Source organism: Pongo pygmaeus, chromosome 10 (assembly GCF_028885625.2).
Source record: "Pongo pygmaeus isolate AG05252 chromosome 10, NHGRI_mPonPyg2-v2.0_pri, whole genome shotgun sequence".
Taxonomy (NCBI): Eukaryota; Metazoa; Chordata; class Mammalia; order Primates; family Hominidae; genus Pongo; species Pongo pygmaeus.
Genome location: NC_072383.2, coordinates 38,194,279 through 38,217,545, shown reverse-complemented (window position 1 = coordinate 38,217,545; position 23,267 = coordinate 38,194,279). Strand labels below are relative to the sequence as shown.

At 35.0% G+C, this 23,267-nt stretch overlaps 1 protein-coding gene and 1 pseudogene across 2 annotated transcripts in view; both read right to left on the bottom strand.

The window, feature by feature from the left end:
• The window catches only part of CNTN1 (contactin 1), a 382,939-nt gene that overhangs the window by 342,442 nt on the left and 17,230 nt on the right, over positions 1–23,267 (bottom strand). The gene's annotated exons all lie outside the window — the stretch shown is intronic.
• LOC129010690 (methionine aminopeptidase 1-like) lies at positions 3,110–4,206 on the bottom strand (annotated as a pseudogene).

Here is a 23,267-nt window from a genome sequence, read left to right as displayed (position 1 = left end):
AAGAATAAGTTTTCTAGTAAAAATAACAAGGCAGTTGTAACTTTTGAAGCTAATTAAAATATACACCAACCCTATGAGTAAGGAGAGAGAGTAATAAAAAATGCCTGCTTCATTTATTAATATTATGTAGGCAAAATTAGCATTTTGATATTAAGAAAAATGTCAAAGAATGCTACTGGATTAGGGAGTTTTATATTAGTGAAATAATTTGAAAGAAATGACTTTTATAGAATTAATTCCTGTCAGCTTATCCAAACATTTGGACAAAAAATTCTGTAGGCAAATCATTAACACTTCAGTGCTTTTCTTTGAGGTTTCCTCAATAGAGACACTAATAGGATTTCTGAGCAAATATGGATTTCAATGTTCTTTTGCATTACATTAAAGACCATCACAGTCAGTGGTTTCTTATGCCCCTCTATGCACTAAAGGAGAAAACAACTCAACTACAATTCTGCAATGAAGGTTTCCTGGCAGACTATCAGCATGGTCTACATAATTATTTGACATCTTCAAATATTTCATTTTTGAAATTTGAGAGTTTTAGATAATGAGACAGTAAAATGTATTTGATGTAATTTCATAAATCATTATGATAAATTAAAATATTATGCTGCAGTTCTGTTCCAAACTTTTACGCAGGAATGTTCTCTTAATGTTGAATGTCCCCATTTATCATTGGAATTTTCCTTAGTTCTCCACATATTAAATTTATGATATTTAATAAGATGTTTTCAAAGATAGCTAGAAAGTAGACATAACATTATCAGATACTATACATACTGAATACTTTGCAGAAAAATTACTGCCTAAATTAAGCGCTATAGACTTAAAATTGCTTTGACCCTTCCATATGGTAAGGCAAATGGTTTAATGAGCAATTTCTCTAGTGTTTCTCATTTGCAATTTAACATTTTCTATTTTATAGTACAAATATTTTTTCAGTCATTGATTCAACAAATATTTTCAGATTTCCTTCTGCACCAAGAATGTAATGATTACCAAAACCAAATGCCCGTTCCCCAAGAGTTCATAATTTAGTGAAAGATTATAAAGCAATACATGCATGTTATGTGCTTATTTTGTTCCTGTATTAGAATCTAATTAGACTGTTTAAATCACCCAAAAGAGCCCCAGTCAGAGATAACCACAGTTAAATTACTGGGATATTTAAATACATATTTGTGTGTATTTATTAGGTTTGAAGTCACTGTTTTTGTTGATTAGAAATGGTTAATAGTGGCAATTTGATACAGTTCAACCTAATTAATATATTCCACTGTATGGAATATATTAATTTTCTGCAGTTTAATTTTCTGCAGTTGAATATTGAAATTATTGTCAATACTTTCTATAATAAGTAGTGCTAATAAACTATGGTATATTGCGTACTTGATCACATCAATCTTTATGTATATCTTTTCATTCTTTCCCCAATAAAAATCCCTGCGAGCAAAATATCTAAAGAATATGTACATTTTAAAAAACTTTTGAAATTTATATTTTTAAATTGTGCTGAGGATTTTTTGCTCAGACTGTTGTTTCCATTTCAATTTGACAAATGGTGTTTTGAAAATTAATGGCTGCTTTATGCATTTTCCCCATGGTTTTCTATTATCTGTCAAATCAATTTTAGTCATTTATGGTTTACTAAAAAGTTTGTAATTCACTCCTGTTTGGCCTTTTTAAAAAATATAGAATTGTCATAGTATTTGCTTTATTGTTAAGGGAAAAAACACTCAAAATATGTTGTTATATCCCTCCCACCATCATTTCTAACATCATACATTTCTTTTCTCCTTTGTTTTCCTATATGTCTTGCCAAGGATTGGTCTATTTTAATGACCTTGTCAAAGAACAAATATTAAATTAAAAATGGCATTTCCCCTTTTTATCCCAATTTTTAAATTTAAGCTTTTGTTTTTGGTGATTTTTTTCTTCTTTACTTTCCTCAAGTATATATTCTTACTCTTTTTTTCTAATGCTTAGTTTATTTAATTTTTAGTTTACTTATTTTCAGGCTTTACTATGCCCGTTGCGTAATACCTTTTTTGATAGTCATTTAAACTTTTAAATCTCATTTTACACATTATATTAACATTTACATTGCAAGGCATTCCATCACAAATATTACAGATTGATAAAAACTTCACACACATACTTCCCCAAATTGAAACCAGATATAGTCACTTTACTAAATCAATCAAATAATAAAAGCAATGGAAATGTTATTATAACTATTTTAAAACAATAAGGACTCAGACACTCTGGAAAAGATATTCTCTTACAACTATTATATAACATGTCAGTGGTATGAAATTATATTACATGAAAGTTAGCAAATACCCATTAATTAAGTCCACTCTAATAATGACAATGACTTTAGGATCTGATATATAGTCATTGGATACATTCCTATTTGGACAACTGTCAAAAGGAACATAGATATTGGGCAACTGAGGTCATTTCTAATGAGGTTCTCAACTATGTAAAGGTGACGTGTGTTTTCAGGATACCATGGACAGTTACATCCCTGCTATAGTCACCATCAGGTTTACTAAACAGAATCTAACAGCACACTTGACTCACTGTGCTCACAGCTGGAGACACTTTAGAACTCTTTCCCCATCATCCTCCACAGTGCACCCTCCACCCTTCTCTGAGAATCTCCAAGGTATGCCCTTGAAATAAAACACAGATGAGAAGAAAAGGGGCTTTGCCCCTCCCATTTCTGACCAACTAGCGGTTTGGCATAGCAGTGTACTACAAAATTCTCATGCCCTGCAACAGTCAGCCACCACTGGGAGCATGGCTACTTTTGCCATAATCTAAACTTTAAAAAGCCTGATAATGAGAAAATGGGTGTGTAGGAAGATTTAGAGGGAGGGGACAGCACTGAAAGGAGTTGAGCAATGTTTCCTTTATTTTTCTCAGCTTTTTTTAGACTCAAAACAAGTTCTTGAGGACACACATCAAATTGCTATAGTCCTTTCTTACCTTTGGTCAAAACAAAACAAATGATAAAAAATGTCCCCTTCCTTTCTCTACTCCCCAAAAAATGCATAGTACAGTAAGAAGGTACAATTGAGATGTGCTATTTTGGAAGAAATTAAAGTTGGGATATGTAGTGAGGCTATTCACTATCAAGTTGCCAGGTTAGCATTTCACAGCCAGTGTCTGTGACCAGCAAGGAGTAGTGGAACCGAGTGGACCGCTTTCACTGTCTCCTCACTGCAGTCCAACCTTCTGGCTAGGATTCATCCTGCCATCCACCTTCACAAATCATTGGCTCATCTGTAAATACATGGCTTGACTGTATCACACTAACTGCTTTATTTTAGGCACAATGGAGTGCATTGGGAGCTGTATGAAAATGTTTGTGGACTCCATGCTCGCAATAGCTTCTAACAACTGAAAATTCATTTGCTTGGGCAGGCTTCTGAAATATGTTTCCCAATTCTCTGTATCAAACATCAGGTTTCACTGCATTAATGGCTTGCATGAGGCACTCATACGTGGTCTGAACAAATTTCCGTGCATCCTCATCCACACTGACAACAAAATATGTCTTAATCATGTCCCCATGACAACCAATGCAATAAAGAGTGATGTCGACATTATCACCTTCTTCCAAGGACTGTCTGGAATTCTGTGGGAAAGTATAATAATTCAGAGGAGAAGGATAACAATTTCTTGCAATGCATGCTAAGTGTACAGCATGGTCTGTTCCTTCAGTAGTTACACCTGGCTTAACCATCCCAGCAGCAATATTCAACACTTCTCTAGCAGCTTAGATACAAGTCGCATCCCTTTTGATCTTCAGATTAGAAAAATTTAACTTGAGGAGTATCTTTAAGAGCCTGTTCAGATTCAGACATTCCCAAGGAATGATCAGTAAAATCATCTTTGACTATAACTTGGCACTGGTCTTGTTGTCATCAGTGGATAGTGTGGTCTAAGTTGACCAGCGTATGGATATTAACACTGGCCCACGGGTCAGTGTTAATATCACCTTCTACAGTCCAGGAAGACACTTCTTGCTTTTCCTTTTCATCTTTTGCTTTCTTATGTAATAATTTGTGAGCAGCTCAATTTTCCTGGAAATATTCTGTGAGCAGAATTGCAAGCCTTGGATGCCCAGTTGATGCAGGTAGGACAATAAAGATTGACCTGGGGACTCCAGCCACCTGTCTCCTTGGCCACCATGCTGCCTGCCTACTGGGGGAGCACTCACCTGGGAAGAGGAGGAGGAGGAAGCCTGTGTATCACTTTATACGTACTTTTTAATCTCTGTTATTTTCTAAGCATGATAAAATTGTAAAAGTGACTATTTTCCTAAGAGTTAATTAAGAGAGTCATTTATCTCAAATGTAAAATGGGTTGATTTGGTAAACATTGTTGGTGTTTAGAGCCATTCCAAATCCCACTTCTTGTCTGCCTTCCTTTCCTATAGAATGTGGACAACCAACATTTTTGCTAAGTCCTTACAACTAGGGTCTAGTTCTACCCAATGAGATATTAACAGAAGTCGCTAGGTAGTACTTCCAGGAAAGCTCTAGAAGAAGTCTTACAGAGCTTACTACTAGTTGCCCTTTTTTTGGTCCTCTACTCTTCCGCTTGTTCCTGCCTGGATATGGTCACTTGCCCAAAGGCTTAGCAGTCTTCTTCAACACGAGGATGAAACCACACACTTAGGATACTATGGAGCGGGAGAGCAGGGAGAAAAAGCAGAGATACTTAAGAATTTCCTGGAGTTAATGCACAGATCTAAACTGCCTGCCTGTGGACTTCTTGTTTCATGAAAAAAACAAAGCCTTTTCTTATTTACACTACTTTCATTAGGTTTTCTCATTCTAGCTGCTAAAATAAATGTTAATTGAAAGCATGGCTGATGTTGATATCAGTTCTCAACCCAGAATCCTTTTTACTAGTCAGTACAAATGTCTCCCAGCTACCATGAGCACATAGCTGCACTCTTCTCTGGGAAATTGTCCTGGCCTAAGAAGAGCTGCCTTACTCTGGGCATGACACATCAGCCAATGGTTTAGTGATAGGACAGTCCAAAAACACTGCTGCTCTGCCTGAGAGTGGGCACCTCTACAGGGTCTTTTGGATGTGAGTTTACATTGGGAGTGACTGAGACTAGACTTCAGTCTCTCATACCACTGGAATGCATTATTCTATTTCCCTTACTTACAGATTCGTCCTGAGTATATTTCCTTAATAAATCACTTGCATCTGGGAAGGCCTATCGAATTCAGTGCATATTTTTATGTTAGGATTTTTAACAAATATCCTATATTTATTTTATAGATAAAGGGTGTAGCATGTGTAGTTTTTGCTTTTTAGAATTTTTCAACAATTTGTCTATGGTCTAATATAGGACTGATTTTGTTTGGATACATGGAAATTTGAAAATACAGTGTTTTTTTCTAAGTAAGTTACAAGTTTAGTATATAAGTTAATCTTATTAGTTCTATCACTTAAATCCAATATGTTTATATTATTTGTCATTTGAATTTCCTTGTATTTATAATAGTGTTCTTAAAATTTGCATGTACATTTTCTGGCTCATTCAGGACCATTCTTTTTTTTTTTTTAATCTGTGATGTACATTTTCTTACCATTTATAAAACTAATCCTCTACATTCCATTTATCCTCTTTGCTTTGAATTCTGTTGAGTATTTCTGCTTTTCATTTGCTATTATATTTGTCTGACATTCTTCTCATTTTATTTAAAGCTTTATGTCATTTTAAACATAATGACTAAAAACTTTTAAACTTTTCTCTTGTAAATAGCATATATCAGGAATTTTTTTTGCCCCAATCTTAGAGTCTTTGATTTTTGTATTGTTTTTCCTTTTTTGACACTTTGTCCTTGAAGAAGTGTAATCATCACATTTATTATACTGTATCACGTATTTTAAAAATAATATTTCCTCATGTTCTTTTTTATTATTAGAAATGTTTAATTATTATAATAAAAAAAGAATATGAGGAAGTATTTTAAAGAAATAATTTTATTATTAGAATTTTTAAATTCTAATAATAAAAGACTTTTTAGATTAAAAATCAGATTAGAATTTTTTATTTAATTTTATTTAGATTTTTCATAATTAATTTTATTATTATAATGTTTAAATTCTAATAAAAAACATGAGAATTTTAAACATAAGTATTTTAACAAAAATATATAATACATTATAAAAATTGTGATGGCTAACTTATTTTAATTCATTTTCCTTTATTAGTTTGTCTACTGATTTTGAAGGCAAACATTCTATTTCTATTCCAACAGAATTTTTTAAAACTTGAAATAAATTTCACATCTTTTATTGACATTATTAATATAAAAAGAAAAGAACTGTTGAATTATCCCTTGATATGGTTTGGCTCTGCCTCCCCACCCAAATCTCACTTCCAATTGTAATCCCTATAATCCCCATGTATCAAGGGTGGGAACAGGTGGAGGTAATCGGATCATGGAGGTGGTTTCCCCCATGCTTTTCTGGTGATAGTGAGTGAGTCTCAGGAGATCTGATGGTTGGATAAGCACCTGGCATTTCCCCTGCTTGCACTCACTCCATACTGCCACCCTGTGAAGAAGGTGCCTGCTTCTCCTTTGTCTTCCACCATGATTTTAAGTTTCCTGAGGTCTTGCCAGCCATGCAGAACTGCGAGTCAATGAAACCTCTTTCCTTTATAAATTACCCAGTCTGGGGTACTTCTTCATAGTGGTGTGAGATGAACTAATACATCCTTTTTATCAAATTTCTTCATATGTACTATTTTAAACCAGAACACAGTTTCTGAATTAACATTTTTATTTTTCTAAAATATTTTAATATTTGTATTACTTTTTATCACATCAAGAATAATAAAGAATAGTTATATTCTAATTCTGGAGTGGGTGAAATTTATTTTCTTCTGTTTGCCACATTCTTTCCCCCTCCCTAGTCATTAAACAAAGGTTTTATTATTCTTGAAATGTTAGATATTTTACCATACCTGTGTACTGATGTCTTCTCATCAGTTATTACTATACAAATGCTGATTCAAGACTTCCTTGAACTCATGAAATGTTTTTTTCCCCACTATTTTAAATTATTGCTTCTCCTGTTTGCTCTGTTTTTTTTTTTAATTGAATGCCTACTAAACACCTATTTAATCTCAGAGCTCTGGCCTCCTTGTGTCAAAGAAATATTGTACCACACAAATTTAACCAGGCAAGAAAAACTTTACTCAAGACTATTGCAATAGTGGAAAGGGATTAGACTCAACTCCACCAAAACAATAAGTGAGAGAGATTTTAAGAGCTGAGGTGAGCTAGTGGACATACTGAAGGGTGTTATGGTGAGGCTGGTGATTAGGTCAACTGTGTTTGCTAATTGGCACTTGTTGAAATTAGATTCCACTCTCCTATAGAAACTAAGAGATAGGGGTAGGGGCACTATCTTCCTTAGTGACTATATTTCAAAGGGATGGCTCCCAGGTCCTTGAGAAAGACATTCCTGGATTGTAAAACTGGCTAGAGGCTGGGCTGGGAAAAGATTTATGTACATCTCAAAGGGGTAGAGAAAAAGAGAAAAAAATTTCCCATTACAAGTTTTCTTTTTTTTTCTTTCCTATTTTTTTTTTTTGTTTTGTTTTGTTTTTGTTTGTTTTTTTTTGAGACAGAGTTTCTCTTTTGTTGCCCAGGCTGGAGTGCAACGGTGTGATCTCGGCTCACCGCAACCTCTGCCTCTCAGGTTCAAGTGATTCTCCTGCCTCAGCCTCCTGAGTAGCTGGGATTACAGGTATGCGCCACCACACCCTGCTAATTTTGTAGTTTTAGTAGAGACAGGGTTTCTCCATGTTGGTCAGGCTGGTCTCGAACTCCCAGCCTCAGGTGATCCACCCGCCTTGGCCTCCCAAAGTGCTGGGATTACAGGCATGAGCCACCACACCTGGCCCAATTACAACTTTTCTAAGGTAAATCCCCTAGAAAAGGGAGGTAAGGGGACTGAGACTTAGGAAGAAGCCAATTTAGTCAAGGTAAGTGGAACTTAAGTCTTTCTTGGTCACATGTCATTTGGCTTTTGTAATTTTGGTCTCTTTATATTTTTCTGAGTTCCAGGAGAATTTCCTGAACTTGTCATCTACATGGCTGATTTGGTAAAATTCCATCAATGATCTCTATTTTCTTTCAGGTTTTAAATATAGCAATAGTGTTTTTCATTCCACACAATCTCTCATTGTTTCAGAGCATTTTCTCATCCATGATTCTTATTCTACCTTAATTGGAAAAGCATGTCCTTGGTTTATTTTTGATACCAACATAATAAATTCAAAAATCCTTTATCACGTGTTGTAGTAAACAATGTATAAATCTATACTGTCTTATTTTAAATATCACTATCTTTTGAACCAAAGTAAGTGTTCTTCTGTTTGCTCATGATCACAGAGGACAATCTGTGCCTTTTCAATACTGAGTATTGAGATAGGTTCTTCCAAAAAACTTATGTGTCTATTTCAAAATATTTCTAGCACAAATGAAAGGAGAATGAAATAATTTTAAATTCTTTTATTTTTATTTTGCTAGTCAGGAGATCCAATAGCCTAGGATAGTGGCAGACAGAAATCAAGTTGTGTTGGAAGTCAAGACAAGATCTATCAGCCTATATTGAAGCTGAGTTTTCTTTTCCTCTGTTGAAGAAATCAGTAGTTGGATGAGCCAAGCCTCTATTCTATGCCTGAAAGACACTCCTGTAGAAATCCAGGGATTGCAGTGGTGCCCTCTCTTTGTTCCCAGAATATGCCAGAATCTGACCATAACTGGCTTTTAAGAGAAAGGATTAGCAAACTTCTCCGAGTATCTGGGACCGACTTACCCAGGAGGCAGGCACAGTAGGCAGAGTGCCTAGGGTACATGGTACATTTAGAGGTTCAGAAATGTTCTAATTTGTCTTTAAATTAGAAATGAAAAAATATAATGATAATGAATATATAATAATGAATCCAACCTGGATATACAAGGAATAGTATTTATAAAATAATGAATATATAATAATGAATCCAGTCTTTATACTAAGACAGAATATAATTTGTAACTCTCTCTGTCTCTGCTTCTCCTTTATAATTTATAATTCTCTTTCTCTTTCTATTGGAAGGAGAGGCCCAGGCAGTTAGAAGTGTGTAGGGTCCATGAAAGTCATAATGAGGCCCTGCTACCGTCTCTTCCACTTACCTTTTAGATAAACCATTTAAATACATGCAGAGATTCTTGGTCACATTAGCAGTTCCTTCAAACTAGTATGACTTCACTATATGTAGCAGAAATATGTCAGAGTTTCTAGATGTGAATATCACCCATTGCCATATATCCCCTGTTTCTGTATCTTGTTGCTTACTGTGGTACAATCCTAATAGGGCAAAAGGTGTGATCACTTCATGCCTGGAATGAATAACAGAGCTATAAAAGTTTCAGTCACCTATAAGTCCATGAATAACACATCAAGTGTTTCACAAAACACTTTAAAAAACAAATCAGGGATAATAAAGTATATATTCTTTCAAAGCTCAAAAACCACTCAGACGAACATTTATATAGCCATATGCCATTTAGTTCCAGTTTCCTCCACTCTCTGGAAAAATTCTGAAGGTTCAATCTGGAAGTCTCATGAGAGTCATCTCGGAGGCTTTCAGGTTAATAAAACTGAAAGCGTAAAGCAGCTGAGGTTGGCTGCTTCACTAGACAACTACTTTAGTTATTAGAGATGAAATCTTAAAGATTATGGAACAATTTAGCCCAGCAAAGGGAAATCTAATATGCAATGAAAATAATAATCTTGAATAGCTAAGAATTAATTATGTAGAATTCCACAGTCTAAAAACATCATCTGTTAGGGCTGGATGGAACAGCTTCCAGATAAAGAGCGAAGTTGGCCTGCCTCCTCTGTGCCAGGCTCCCACCAGTACACGCACTATCCCATGTCATCCTCTAACAGCTCTCTATAGCAGCTACTTTTATTATTAATATTTCATAGACAATAAAGCAGGCTGAGAGATTTTAAGTAACTTGCCTAAAGTCAGATCTAGTAAGGCGAGAGTGAAAGCCAACAAATTCTATTTAGTTCTTTGCTCTAAACTGATTACACAACTCTATCTTCAAAACACCTTTCCTTTACATAGGAAAAAAAAATACATTTGTTGGAGGGCTCTCATGAAAATTTTACTGCCTTATATACGTTTTCCCTCGGCATATATGCAGAAGTTTTCTTACTGGCTGTGGTTTTGCTTTATTTTATTAAGAAATAAATTCAAATACACTTAGAAAAGAAAGAACCAGTTCTATTACTCTCTGAAATATTTTACATTACTAGACTCATTCTACATTAACACTACTTTTCTCCTGTACCACAAAATCCATACTATATATAATATATACAAAACATGGATAGTGTGTGCATGCATGTATGCGTACATATGTATGTATATGTATATATCAGCCAACTCTTAGACTTTCAATAACTATTCTGACTCTCTGTTTGAGAGTAGAGTTTACTGTCACGCATCTCAATAAGCTACAAGTGGCTTGAAGACATGGACAATATCTAATAGAGACCTACAACCACTTTTCCAAAGCTCATAGGGCCATATATGTTTTGGACCTAGGTATTTCTTATAATTTTTAGAAACTTGTGTATATATGTGTATATACGTGTTTGGAATAACAACATGTAATCAAAGACATCCATATTTCTTCAGCAAAAGCTGTGAATATTGCGAATATTCACACCAAGTGGAATAGATAAGATATAAATTGCCTTAAACCAGTTCAGAACAGGTTATCCTAACAAGTGAGTTCAGGTCAAGATCAAATTTTGTCACCAAATGAGCCACAGACACTGCATGTTTAGTTTGAATTTCCATATTATAAGGAAGGAAATGTGGACCTCTACTTCTTTTGTACCCTGCGCAGCTCCCCTACAAGGTGTTTGTTAGCTGTTGGAGAAGTCTGTTGTTCCCCACGGCTCAAATTAATGTAATATGTCCCAATTCAGCAGACAGCATCCTTCATGATAAATTATAAAAATGAATATATTAAGTTTTGAGATTGAGAATCAAAGTCGAATTTTTCTTTGGCATTTCTCTTTGGCAGGGAAAATAAGTTGATGTTTTTAGAGATCTTTATATGATATAAAGAACCTTAAAACCTAGAAAAAAAGGTTCAATATAAAAAAAAAGGAGATGGTCCTGCATATTTTTATAGTCATCATCCATGTAGCTACCTTGCCATTTTGGGGCAGAGAATGTGATAAGAAACATGACAAACTGGCACATGACATTGCTATGAAAGAGGACGGAGATGGAATGCATTACATCCTTTATGTAAGTATCACTGTCTGAAACGTAATTCTGATAAGTGAGATGTCTAGATGAATGTGATGCCTGGGATTTGGAAAGAGGAGACAGAGATTCAACTAATGCATTTGTTTTCTTAAATGAGAAAAAACATATTTCACTTTATATTTTACATATTCATAGCTGTATTTCAGTTTAAACAATCTGACTACATATCATATATATGTATATATGTGTATATATGTGTATAACATATATACATACATATGTGTATATGTGTATAACATATATACATACATATGTGTATATGTGTATAACATATATACATACATATGTGTATATGTGTATATATGTGTATAACATATATACACATATATACATTTCTCTCTTTTTTTTTGTTTTTTTGAGACAGACTCTTGCTCTGTCACAAATAGGCTGGAGTGCAGTGGTGCGATCTCAGTTCACTGCAATCTCTGACTCCCTGCTTCAAGGGATTCTCCTGCCTCAGCCTCCCGAGTAGCTGGGATTACAGGCACGCACCACCACACCCAGCTAATTTTTTTGTATTTTTAGTAGAGACAGGGTTTCACCATGTTGGCCAGGATGGTCTTGATCTCCTGATCTCGTGATCCACCCACCTTAACCTCCCAAAGTACTGGGATTACAGGCGTGAGCCACTGCCCCTGGCCAGACAATATTTTTTTAATTACACAACAAATTGTTATGATTATTAAACTTTCAAGGAGATTTATAATATGATTCAATTATCCATCTACTGTATTGTCTTTGCATTTCAAACACAACTCAGTTCTCAAAATCACAAAACAAACAGTCACACAAACGAAATGGTATTTGACTCTGTGCCTTAATTCACTGGTTGTACTGCATGACTCTTGTGTGTGTATACACACACACACACACACACACCCCTTTGAGATGGGTGTTACTTATCCTGTGATCTAGCTATAGTATTTAACAATGAAACAAGCATACCTTAATTAAGTCTTTAAAAGTCAATGAAAAAAACTAGAACCGAAGAGACCAAATTAGTACCAGTAAATATGTTTTTCAAAACTTACTCTTTTGATTCTAACATATTTTAGAGATAAATATAGGTGAAAATAAAAACAAATAGTCTAATTCTTAGACTAGTCATGAGTAGACAAGTCTAAGAAAGCCACATTAGGCCGGGTGCGGTGGCTCATGCCTGTAATCCCAGCACTTTGGGAGGCCAAGGCAGGCTGATCACAAGGTCAGGAGTTCAAGACCAGCCTGACCAACATGGTAAAACCCCGTCTCTACTAAAAATACAAAAAAAAAAAAAAAAAAAAAAAATTAACTGGGCGTGGTGGCATGCGCCTGTAATCCCAGCTACTCAGGAGGCTGAGACAGGAGAATTGCTTGAACCTGGGAGGCGGAGCTTGCAGTGAGCTGTGACTGCACCACTGCACTCCAGCCTGGGAGATAGAGCGAGACTCCGTCTCAAAAAAAAAAAAAAAAAAAAAAAAAAGAAGGCCACATTGATGCATGTCAAAGTATTTGGACCACCAAGATAAATCTTTTAACAACTCTACTCTTTTAACTTTGCGTGGTACTGACACATGGTAAATAGTAAATATTTGCTTTGTTGTCTAAGATCTACAGTTATGTAGCAAGCATGTTATATATTTCATTTGAACCATGCAAGAATATACTAAGCAAATAAGGATGATATATTTTATTAATCTCAAAGCACAATAAGATAATTTAAGTTTCACATTTACACATGGAATATAGTTAAGGTTTCAGTCTTAATTCAAAGATAGATTCTCTTTTTCATAAAAGCTACTGCTTCTTTTCTTTCAGTTGTGACATTTAGTAACTCTTTTATAAGCCTGATCATCAGGTTAAGAAGGACAACTAATTAGAATTTGCTTGTAAAAAGCTTAGAAATTACACAGCAATTTTTGAGCTTAAAGAAGTTTATGATGTCTAAATGATTAGGCCTATATATAAAGCTTTCCTAAATACCATACTCCGAAAATACAACTATCCTCAATCTTAAATCAAAGTAACTATTAATTCCTCTTCCCACTGTGTTCACATATTACTGATTTATTTACAAACTCTAATATTATAAAAAAAGAATATCCATAAATTGCATTATTTCCTTTGGTGACTCTGCAACTGTTAATTTTTCCATAGTGAGCACATTATTTCTAACTGAATGGGCAACACTTGTTCAAGGGACAAATAAGTAAATGATTAACTTCAGTTGTTCAGTGTTTAAAAAGTTTTGAACCATAATAACATGCAGGTAATCAAATAATGCTGATCTCAAATAGCCTCTGTTAAAAAAAAAATCAAGCCCTCCAAACATCCAAGGTGAGGGGAAAGAAAATGTGATGAAACCATCCTTCTAAGGGCATCTTTGGAAAATGTTCTCTAATGGAAAAAAAAAAAATCCCAGATATTCATCATATGAATAGCCAGGGCCCAGAAATGCACACAAAGGCCTTTTGAAATAAAGATAACAGTAGGGTGAGAGAAAGTTTTGAAGGATAGGTATGACGTCCATCAGATGTAACTTAGAATCCCAGCCCTATCACTTATTGAGTCTAAACTTGTAACCTCATTTGACCTCAGTTTCTTCATCTTTAAAGAGGGGATAGTAGTCTCTACCTCACAGTGCCATGTGAGGACTCTATTTAGTTGTACTGCTGCAACATGATGGGTTTCAGAACACTTTAGCCATTGTCCCTAGAGGCTTCCTTTTTTGCCCACTAGGACAAAAATAGTGGGCTCTACCAGCATGACTGAATTCACTAAAGCCAGCCCCCAGTGTTGACTGGAAGCCTCTTGGGTTCCTTATCAGAGAAGGCACTGAAAAACACTGGGCACGGTGGCTCACGCCTGTAATCCCAGCACTTTGGGAGGCCCAGGCGGGCGGATTACGAGGTCAGGAGATTGAGACCATCCTGGCCAACATGGCAAAAACCCATCTCTACTAAAATACAAAAAAAAAAAAAAAAAAAAAAAAATTAGCCGGGCATGGTAGCACGCGCCTGTAATCCCATTTACTCAGGAGGCTGAGGCAGGAGAATCGCTTGAACCTGGGAGATGGAGGTTGCAAGTGAGCCAAGATTGTGCCACTGCACTCCAGCCTGGTGACAGAGCAAGATTCTGTCTCAAAACAAAACAAAACAAAAAACAAACAAAAAAAAACCTTTTATGAACCTCAGGAAATATCCTTAAAATTATTCAGCATGTTCTTGGTTTCAAATGAGAATGCACATTACTTTAAGAAAGAGATATCCATCAGATGAGATAAAGGAAACTAAATAGGCCCAATTCCATGTGAAAACATAAATAAAACACTGAGAAAAAATTAAAACTTAATCTACTTTTAAGTCATTCAATTAAAATTTTAGAATCTTTCTTCTTTAAAGACAAAATATATAACCTATTTTTAAAAAGTCCTATTTTCTTAGTAACTTTAAAGCTCACTAAAGACTGATTAATATAGACCTAAAGATGACAAACCTAGTTTTGTAAGAATTCATGGGCACAATTACTTTTCAACAAGGCCCTATTTTGCTGAAGTAATCCACCAGGTGTCCCATGTTTACGGGAGCAATTTTATCCAGTGGTGCCCGCAATTCTAAAGCTTCAACATAACCAATGCTAGAAAAACAAAACTATATTTCTACATAAAACTGTTAAATGACTTTCCTCATGATGTCATAAGGCTCCTTCAAGAAACTGACTTGAAATAAAATAAATGAAGTTCATTTGAAAATGATTGTATATTTACAAATATTGACACCCAGTGAATGAGCAGAAATTCACTTATTTTAAATACCAATTTGGATGGGTAGCTGAAGTTTAAATAAGAATGTACTTTGGAACTGAAAGGAAGAAAAAAATTTTAGGTCGGAAATCCAATGCATATCAAGAATATAATAACTATACCCTATGACATTCTTCAAAGCCCTTTATATGAAAAGTAGCTCAGTGTTCATTTTAGTTGAGTTTAATGGATTTATTATTTATAATTTTAGGTGAATGAATGTCCTGTATTGATTTTCTTATTTATATATACATTTAGGTAAAACAAATAACAGCTTCTATACAGAGGTTCAACTGTGTTTCAGCTTAATACAAATGACTGTTAAAGAGAGTGAGAGCAGTAATTTTAGTCAACTTTTTGCTTGTACTGGGTTCAGGTTTTGATCTGTCTCCAGTACCTACTGAATCAATGAGTATGCGCACGTTATTTCACTTTTCTGAGCCTTTCTTATAAAACAGAAAAAAAAAATAACACTTTTGGCTAGCTGTGACGGTTACATAAAAATATGTACAAAAGGCTTTGTACACACCTATAAATATATAAACCATTATTTTCTCTTTCTCCATTGCTCTAAAAAGATGTTGTGAAGATTAAACAAGATTACAAAACACATCTGAAAGAGCTTTGTAATTGTTAGCCTTAAAGTGTTGTTAATATATATGGGAGCAGGTTATATTTATCTGTTTTTAAGTAGACTGATTTCTACATGGGTTCCTTAACATTAGAGAAGAAAGAATTTCTGGTGTTCTCTCTGATATGGTTCATTTATTCTTAGTATCAGAGGTTTACCCTCATCTTGTCCCTGTAACTATGTAATAAGATCACAGATGGTTTTCAACTACAATTACAGTAATAATTATTGCCAAATTCTGAATCTAAACTATCTATGTATCTTCCAATGCCCTTTTCATGCTAAGCCGATGAGTTTCAGATATGCTTGGAAACGCAGCTAGTGTCTCAGTCTCTAGACACATTTGTAATTGCCTATGTCCAACACCCAGGTGGTGCAGGTAAAGCTTTATTCATAATACGCATCAAGTGTATATTTTGAAGGATACATTGCTCCTTATATGGGACTTTCAACATTTGTTAGAGGTTGTCTCTTGTCCCAAGGTATTTAGATTTGTGGAAGAATACAGAAGGAGGAGAAGGAAGAGGAGGAGAAAAAAGAGGAAGAAGAAAGAAGAAAAGAGAGGAGGAGAAGGAAGAGGAGGAGAAAAAAGAGGAAGAAGAAAGAAGAAAAGAGAGGAGGAGAAGGAGGAGGAGAAGAGGAGGAAGGGGAAGGAGGAAAGGAAGGGAGGAAAAGGAGACAGGAGGAAGAAAGGGAGAGAAAGGAAGGAAAGGAGGAGAGAGGGAAGGAAGGGAAGAAGTAAAGGAGAGAGAGAGAGAGAAGGAATGGAAGCATCTAGTACCCTTGCAAGGATGCTGGGGCCAGTCCCTCATTACTTAACAACCTCTTGCCATGGAAAAGTTTATCCTTTTCTTCAAGCTTCTTTCCTTAGATTTTTTTTTTTAAAGCTACCTTTTCAGTTTATGTGAGGCTTAGAGACAGTATTTTTAGAATGCCCTCTGTAGTGCCTGACATAAAGAAAGTAGGTCTCAAGAAATGGTAGTTATCTTCATATCTGCACCTCTCCCTCCTTAACTATTATCCTCTATCCATTTCACTATGTCAAGATGCAAGCCCAAACTAATTAACTCTGAATGTCTGAATGGTGGTGCCCAGGCATCAGATCAGTATTGTTAAAGTTGCCCAGGTGATTTTAACATTCAGCTAGGTTGTGAGTCACTCTACCATCCTGACTTTTAAAATATTACAGATATCTGTGGGATTTAATTCTTAATCACAAGGGTGCATTTACTAGTGATTTGTGATGGCAAATTACATCAACTCCTCTGACTGCTAAACTATAAGAGATTTGAAATCAGTTAATGAAAAAGCTTCAGATCTGTTCCACTGGCTCCCCCAAAGGCTTGATTGTAATAAAAACTTGAGACCCTAACAGATTTATTTCTTAAAAGCAACAGGAATGTCAATATTTTCTCCAACACAAGGGGAATCAAATCAAGTCCTGGAAGACTACTTAGTTGTTTTTTAATATCAAGTTCATGCAAAAGTAATCGCAGTTTTTGCCGTTGAAAGTAATGGCAAAAACTGCGGTTACTTTTGCACCAATTAATAAAAAGAAATTAGTAATCTTAAATGAAGGCAAAAAAAAAAATCCTGCTAATGTGGCTATCCTATGCATAAACGAATCTGTTTTGTTCTTTTCTCCCATTAATACTCTTGGCATCATTATCATTTTCTGAGATGAGAGTTACCAGGTAACAAAGAAGTGGCGGCACCAAAGTTACTACTTAGGGCAGTGCTACCCAAAGGAGGCTCTCAAAAAAGCAGTACCACCATCACCTGGGAGCTTGTTAAAATGCAAATTATCAGGCCCCACTCAAGACCTAATGAATTAGACTCTCCGATAGCGGGGTCAAGGAATCTGTTTTAACAAGCAGTTCCAGTGATATTCAATGTACATTCATGCTTAAGAATCATGGGCTTAGAGGAAATCTAAAACAAATGAAATTCAGTTCTTAATTCATGGTATTATATTTTCTTATTGCATGTCTTTCTACATCCATTTTTTAATTTTTCTAGAAAAATGCTTACAAAATAGTTTTCTTTCACAGGGAATTTTTCAATCCGCTGCAGAATGACCACGAGGACTTGAAGTTCTTGTCTAAGGTCAATATTTACCTCTTTTTTAAGAAACAAAAGGCTTTCAGTCTATTTTTGAGTGGATCACATACAGAACATAGAGTTAAATATCAAAGGCATATTTTGTTTCAGCAGGTCCTGAGGCAGTAAGAATCCCTTGGGAGCTGGATAGTACAAAATCCCAAAGTTTCAGAAGCTGCAGAATATTGATATGATATAGTCACTTTTAGCTCACTGAAATATAATCTTGCATTTTAGTTGCTTCATTTCTATAAAAAAAATCATGTTAAATAGCATTTTTGACAACCCTGACATCTTACAAGGTAATCAGTTCAAGGCTGAATAAGTGAAAGTCTGCAGGAAAGCTGATTCAACATGTCACTTCTTAAAGCAAATAATATATAATATTGATCTCAACCTCTATTTCTGTGAAGATATAAAAGATAAGAGCATCTTGTTAATAAAGGATTAGACATGCTACTGTATCTTTTCATTTTCCAATAAAGATGGATAACATAACTTCACAAATAATCAACATTTTAATCATGCCTATGTTGGAGAGATGGGGGAAGGTGCTATTATTCAGTAATATGGGATCCTTTGTGTAAGATTTACAGTTACTATCCAGCAACACATTGATTCCAGAAACATACATACTGTTCCACTTTTCTTCATGAAGTGCCCAAACTGCATGACTTTCTTGAGTTTATTAACGTTTAAAGTGAAAATCTGCTTTTTGAAAATCCAAAAGTGTTTAATATGTGTCTATCTGTGAAGAATTTTCAAACAGACAAGATGCTAAGTCAACTTCCAATTGTAAGTTCTTTAAGTAGAGAATGCTATTTTCTGAATAATACAAACAAAAAAATAAAACAGCTGGTAATCATTCCCATCTCATACCACATAGATAGTCAAAGAATAAAATAAGATCTTTCCAGTGATCAGCAGAATCCCAATTACCCACCAGGGAGGTCACTTGACCTCATCCTGTTCCTCTTAGCAGTGAGAAATAGAGAAGAGTGTAATTTCATAATACTAGCGGAAAAAGGTATGATTCTGTCATTAAACAATAGATATGACCAAAGCACTAAATGTGGAAAAGACATATGACTCTATTTTTCAGTGGTTCTCATAGTAATAATGCACAAGGGTTTTGGAATGGACATTTCATTTACTTTTTCGTTTATTGTATTGGGAACATATAGAGTTCCTTCATTCTCCCTAAATACTGACTTTCTTTTCCTGTGCCTTATGGCATATTTTTAACATGATAGGATCTTAAAAATATTACATCTACAGCCAACTTCTCTAGCACTTTTATTAGTCAAATGTTTTTTATGGTGTGTGGGGGGCATTTATATGTGTTATGTCGTTCTATATAAATAGAAAAATCAACCCATGATAATATTCCAAATAATCAATAGGTTATTAGCATAAATAAACAGAAATCACTGAGTAAGTTTATTCTGCATTTAAAATACATATATATACTTTATTTAGTATAATATAAACAAGTATGATAACAACCATGATAAAATGCTCCTCGGCATGACAGTATTGATTTTGTCCAACACCAAGTTTATTTAAATTTCTGCTCAATAAATCCCTATAATTATTCCCATGAACTATATCAATCCATGACTTGAGGGAGAAAAATACTTCTCTAGATGACATAAATCACTTCAATCATATTTTTGAGAAAGCAGTAAAAAAAAAAAAAAAGTCATGATATAGGATTCAAAATAAAAGGCTCAGTTCATTTAAAAACTTTTTAATGGAATGTACTTGGTTTTGAAATGAATGCAAAAATAAGGTCCTGAGCAGAAGCAGAAGCTAGTGGTGTTTTTCTTGCACAGTTTGCAGAACCATGAGCCAAATAAACCTCTTTTCTTTATACATTACACAGCCTCTGGTATTCCTTTATAGCAATACAAGCAAGAGTGCGAAGGGAAGTGCCAGACTTTTTTTTAAACAACCAGCTCTCATGGGAATTAAGAAATAACTCACATCCCCAGATTACCTGCAGGATGACAGCAAGCCGTTCATCAGGGATCCTCCCTGATGACCCAAACACTTTCCATTAGGCTACACCACCAACATTGGGAATTAAATTTCAAAATGAGGTTTTGGGGAACAAACATCCAAACTATAGCATGTTACAATGGTTCCTGAAACTTAAAAGAAATATCCAGAAGATGGTTTTATTAAATTTCTAGGAATTGAGTTATATTAATCAGCTATTGTCTGATAAGGCTGCAAAACAAACATCCCCAAATTACAACAGGCATTTATTTTTTTCTTGCTCATAGGTCCACAGTTTGACTGGGCCAGTTACACTTTAGGCTATGGGGTTGGTTGGGGTTGCTCTAAGCTTTGTATTGAGTTCAACTCTGCTCAGATCACTCCACATCCACCTTGGATCAGCAGGTTCCTAGCATATGTGCTTCTCAAGGCAGATGACAGAGTATAACAACTAAGCATTACTATCACACTAGTCTTTAAGTAAAAAAAAAAAAATAGCAGATGCACATTTGAAACCTCTACTTAGTTCCTATCCACTACTATTACATTGGTCATAGAAAATCATATGGCCTAGCACATCAACTGACATGGCAGTATGCTCTATCACAGTAGGAATAGAAGACAAATGAATATTTGCTGAAAAACAAATTCAAACTATCAAAAGTTTTTTCCAAGAAGAAAAATTAAACAGTGTTAATTAGTGATGAAAGGTCTAGTAAGATAACATCTGAAAAGTATTCATACAATTTATGAAATAAGGATATTTTAGTGACCTAGTAAAGTGCAGCTTTAATAAAACAATAAAAAGCAGATTTCAGAAGTATAGAGTGAATTCAAGGCAAAGAACTGTGAAGTAAGCATAGATGAATGTTTAAAGAAATTTTGGGCTGGGCACAGTGGCTCACTCCTGTAATAGCAACACTTTGGGAAATTGAGACAAGACAATCACTTCAGGCCAGGAGTTTGAGAACAGCCTGAGAAACATAGCAAACATAGCAAGACCCCTTTTCTACAAATAAAAATAACAGGCTAGCCATAATGGCAAGTGCCTGTAGTGCCAGCTACTTGGGAAGCTGAGGTGGGAGGATCGCTTGAGCTCAGAAGTTTGAGGTTATGGTGAGCTATTAATTATACCACTGCACTCCAGCATGGGAGACAGAGCAAGATCTTGTCTCTTAAAAAAAGAAGAAAAGGTGGAAGAGTAGGAAGAGGAGGAGGAGGAGAAGAAGAAGAAACAAAGAAAGAAAGAAATTTGGCTACAAAAGAGAAGAAGGAGAAATGACTATGATCATTAGTTGGCAGTGCAAAAGTTTAAGGAGGGTTTTCATTTGTTTAATTTCTTCTGCATTGTTTTTAAGATAAAGAGAATTAGCTAAGCATAAATCCTGACATCAGGAAGTCAATAGAGAGGGTAAGGTTTAAGATACAAGAAAGAAGTGATAATGAATACAGTGAGGTCCCTAAAAATGTGAAGGTATATAACCCAGAACCCAAGAGGAGAAAGAAGGCTTAGACCAAAATTGGCTTTACTTTTTCTCTACAATAAATTGGGTGGAAGAGATTTTGAAACTACAGACTAGTAATTCTGAAAAGGGAAGAGAAAAATGAAAGAAAAACATAGCTAGAAAAGGTAGTAGAGAAACATAACCCAAAAGTTTGAAGGCAGGAGAATTCTAGAATTGAGAGGGAAAGACTGAAATTTCAGGCGTAGAAACTTCTGAGCACAAGAGAAAATTTCCCTTCATGTTGTGGAAAGTTGAGATCCACGGCACTGGTAGAGAGATGGAAATATGAAAGAGAAGAGATCCCTCTCTCTGACAGGTTTAAAGGATAGCTGTAGAAATAGCTACACTGTGGTACTGAGGTGAAGCCGAATTTAACTAAGATATTGCACCTCAGAGTGATATTTTTAGCAATATAAATATTAGTATCTTCTTCTAGAATAGGTTACAAAGCATGTGGAGAAAGGGTGAATTTAAAATTCAAAAGTAGAAACAACTAGCTTATGTGTGAATTACACTATGAAATCTAAAAGGATAAAATAATTGTTGAGAACAGCAAGATTGTATCTACCTGTATATTTGCAAGAACCCATAAGAAATTCCTTGGTTTTGCAGTATTCTTTTTAGAAATAGAGGACATTATGAATAAATAATATTTGTAAAAACAGTTGTAACATTGTTTTACAGTCTGCACTTAAAAAATATCTTAAATGAATACCAGTCACTATATTCATATCTACGACCTTAGATCACATATTAGATTTCCATATTCAGTGGAAATTTATCAGTACAGATATACCTCATTTTATTGGACTTCACTTTATTGCACTTCACAGATGTTACATGTGTTTACAAATTGAAGTTTTGTGGCAACCTCGTGTCAAGTAAGTCTATTGGCATAATTTTTCCAACAGCATGAGCTCACTTCTTATCTCTGTGTCATCGTTTGGTAATTCTCACAATATTTCAAACTTTTTCATTATTACTTTATCTGTTATGGTGATCTGTGATCAGTGATTTTTGATTTTAATATTGTAATTGTTTTGGGGTGCCATGAACTGCACCTATGTAAGACTTAATTGATACTTAATCAATAGGTGTTCTGACTGCTCCACCAAGGGGTAATTCCTCCATCTTTCTCCCTCTCCTCAGGCCTTCCCATTCCTTGAGACAACAATATTGAAATTAGTTCAGAAAACCCTACAATGGCCTCTAAGATTCATAAGATTTCATAAGATTTTAGCTGCCATAGATAGTGATTCCTCTGATGGTTCTGGGAAAAAGTCAAATAAAATGGCCTCCAAGTGTTCAATTGAAAGGAAGAGTCCCACGTCTCTCACTTTAAATCAAAAGCTAAAAATTATTAAGATTAGTAAGGAAGCTATGTGGAAAGCTAAGAAAAAACCTGGGGCTCCTGGCCAAATAGCTAATTTGTGAATATAAAGGAAAAATTCTTGAAAAAATGTAAAAGTACTACTTTAGTGTACACACAAATAAGAAAGACAATCAGAATTATTGCTGATAATGGAGAAAGTTTGAGTAGCCTAGATAGAAAGTCAAACCAGCCACAACATTCCCTTAAGCCAAAGCCTAAGCCAGAGCAAGGCCCTGACTCTCTTCCATTCTATGAATGCTAAAAGAAGAGCTAGAAGCTAGCAGAGTTTGGTTCATGAGGTTTAAGGAAAGAAGCCATCTCCATAACATAAAAATGCGAAGTGAAGCAGGAAGTGGTGATGTAAAAGCTGCAGCAAGTTATTCAGAAGATCTAGCTAAGCTCACTGATGAAGGTAGCTACACTAAACAACATAATTTCAATGTAAACAAACAGCCTTATACTGGAAAAAGATGCCATCTAGGACT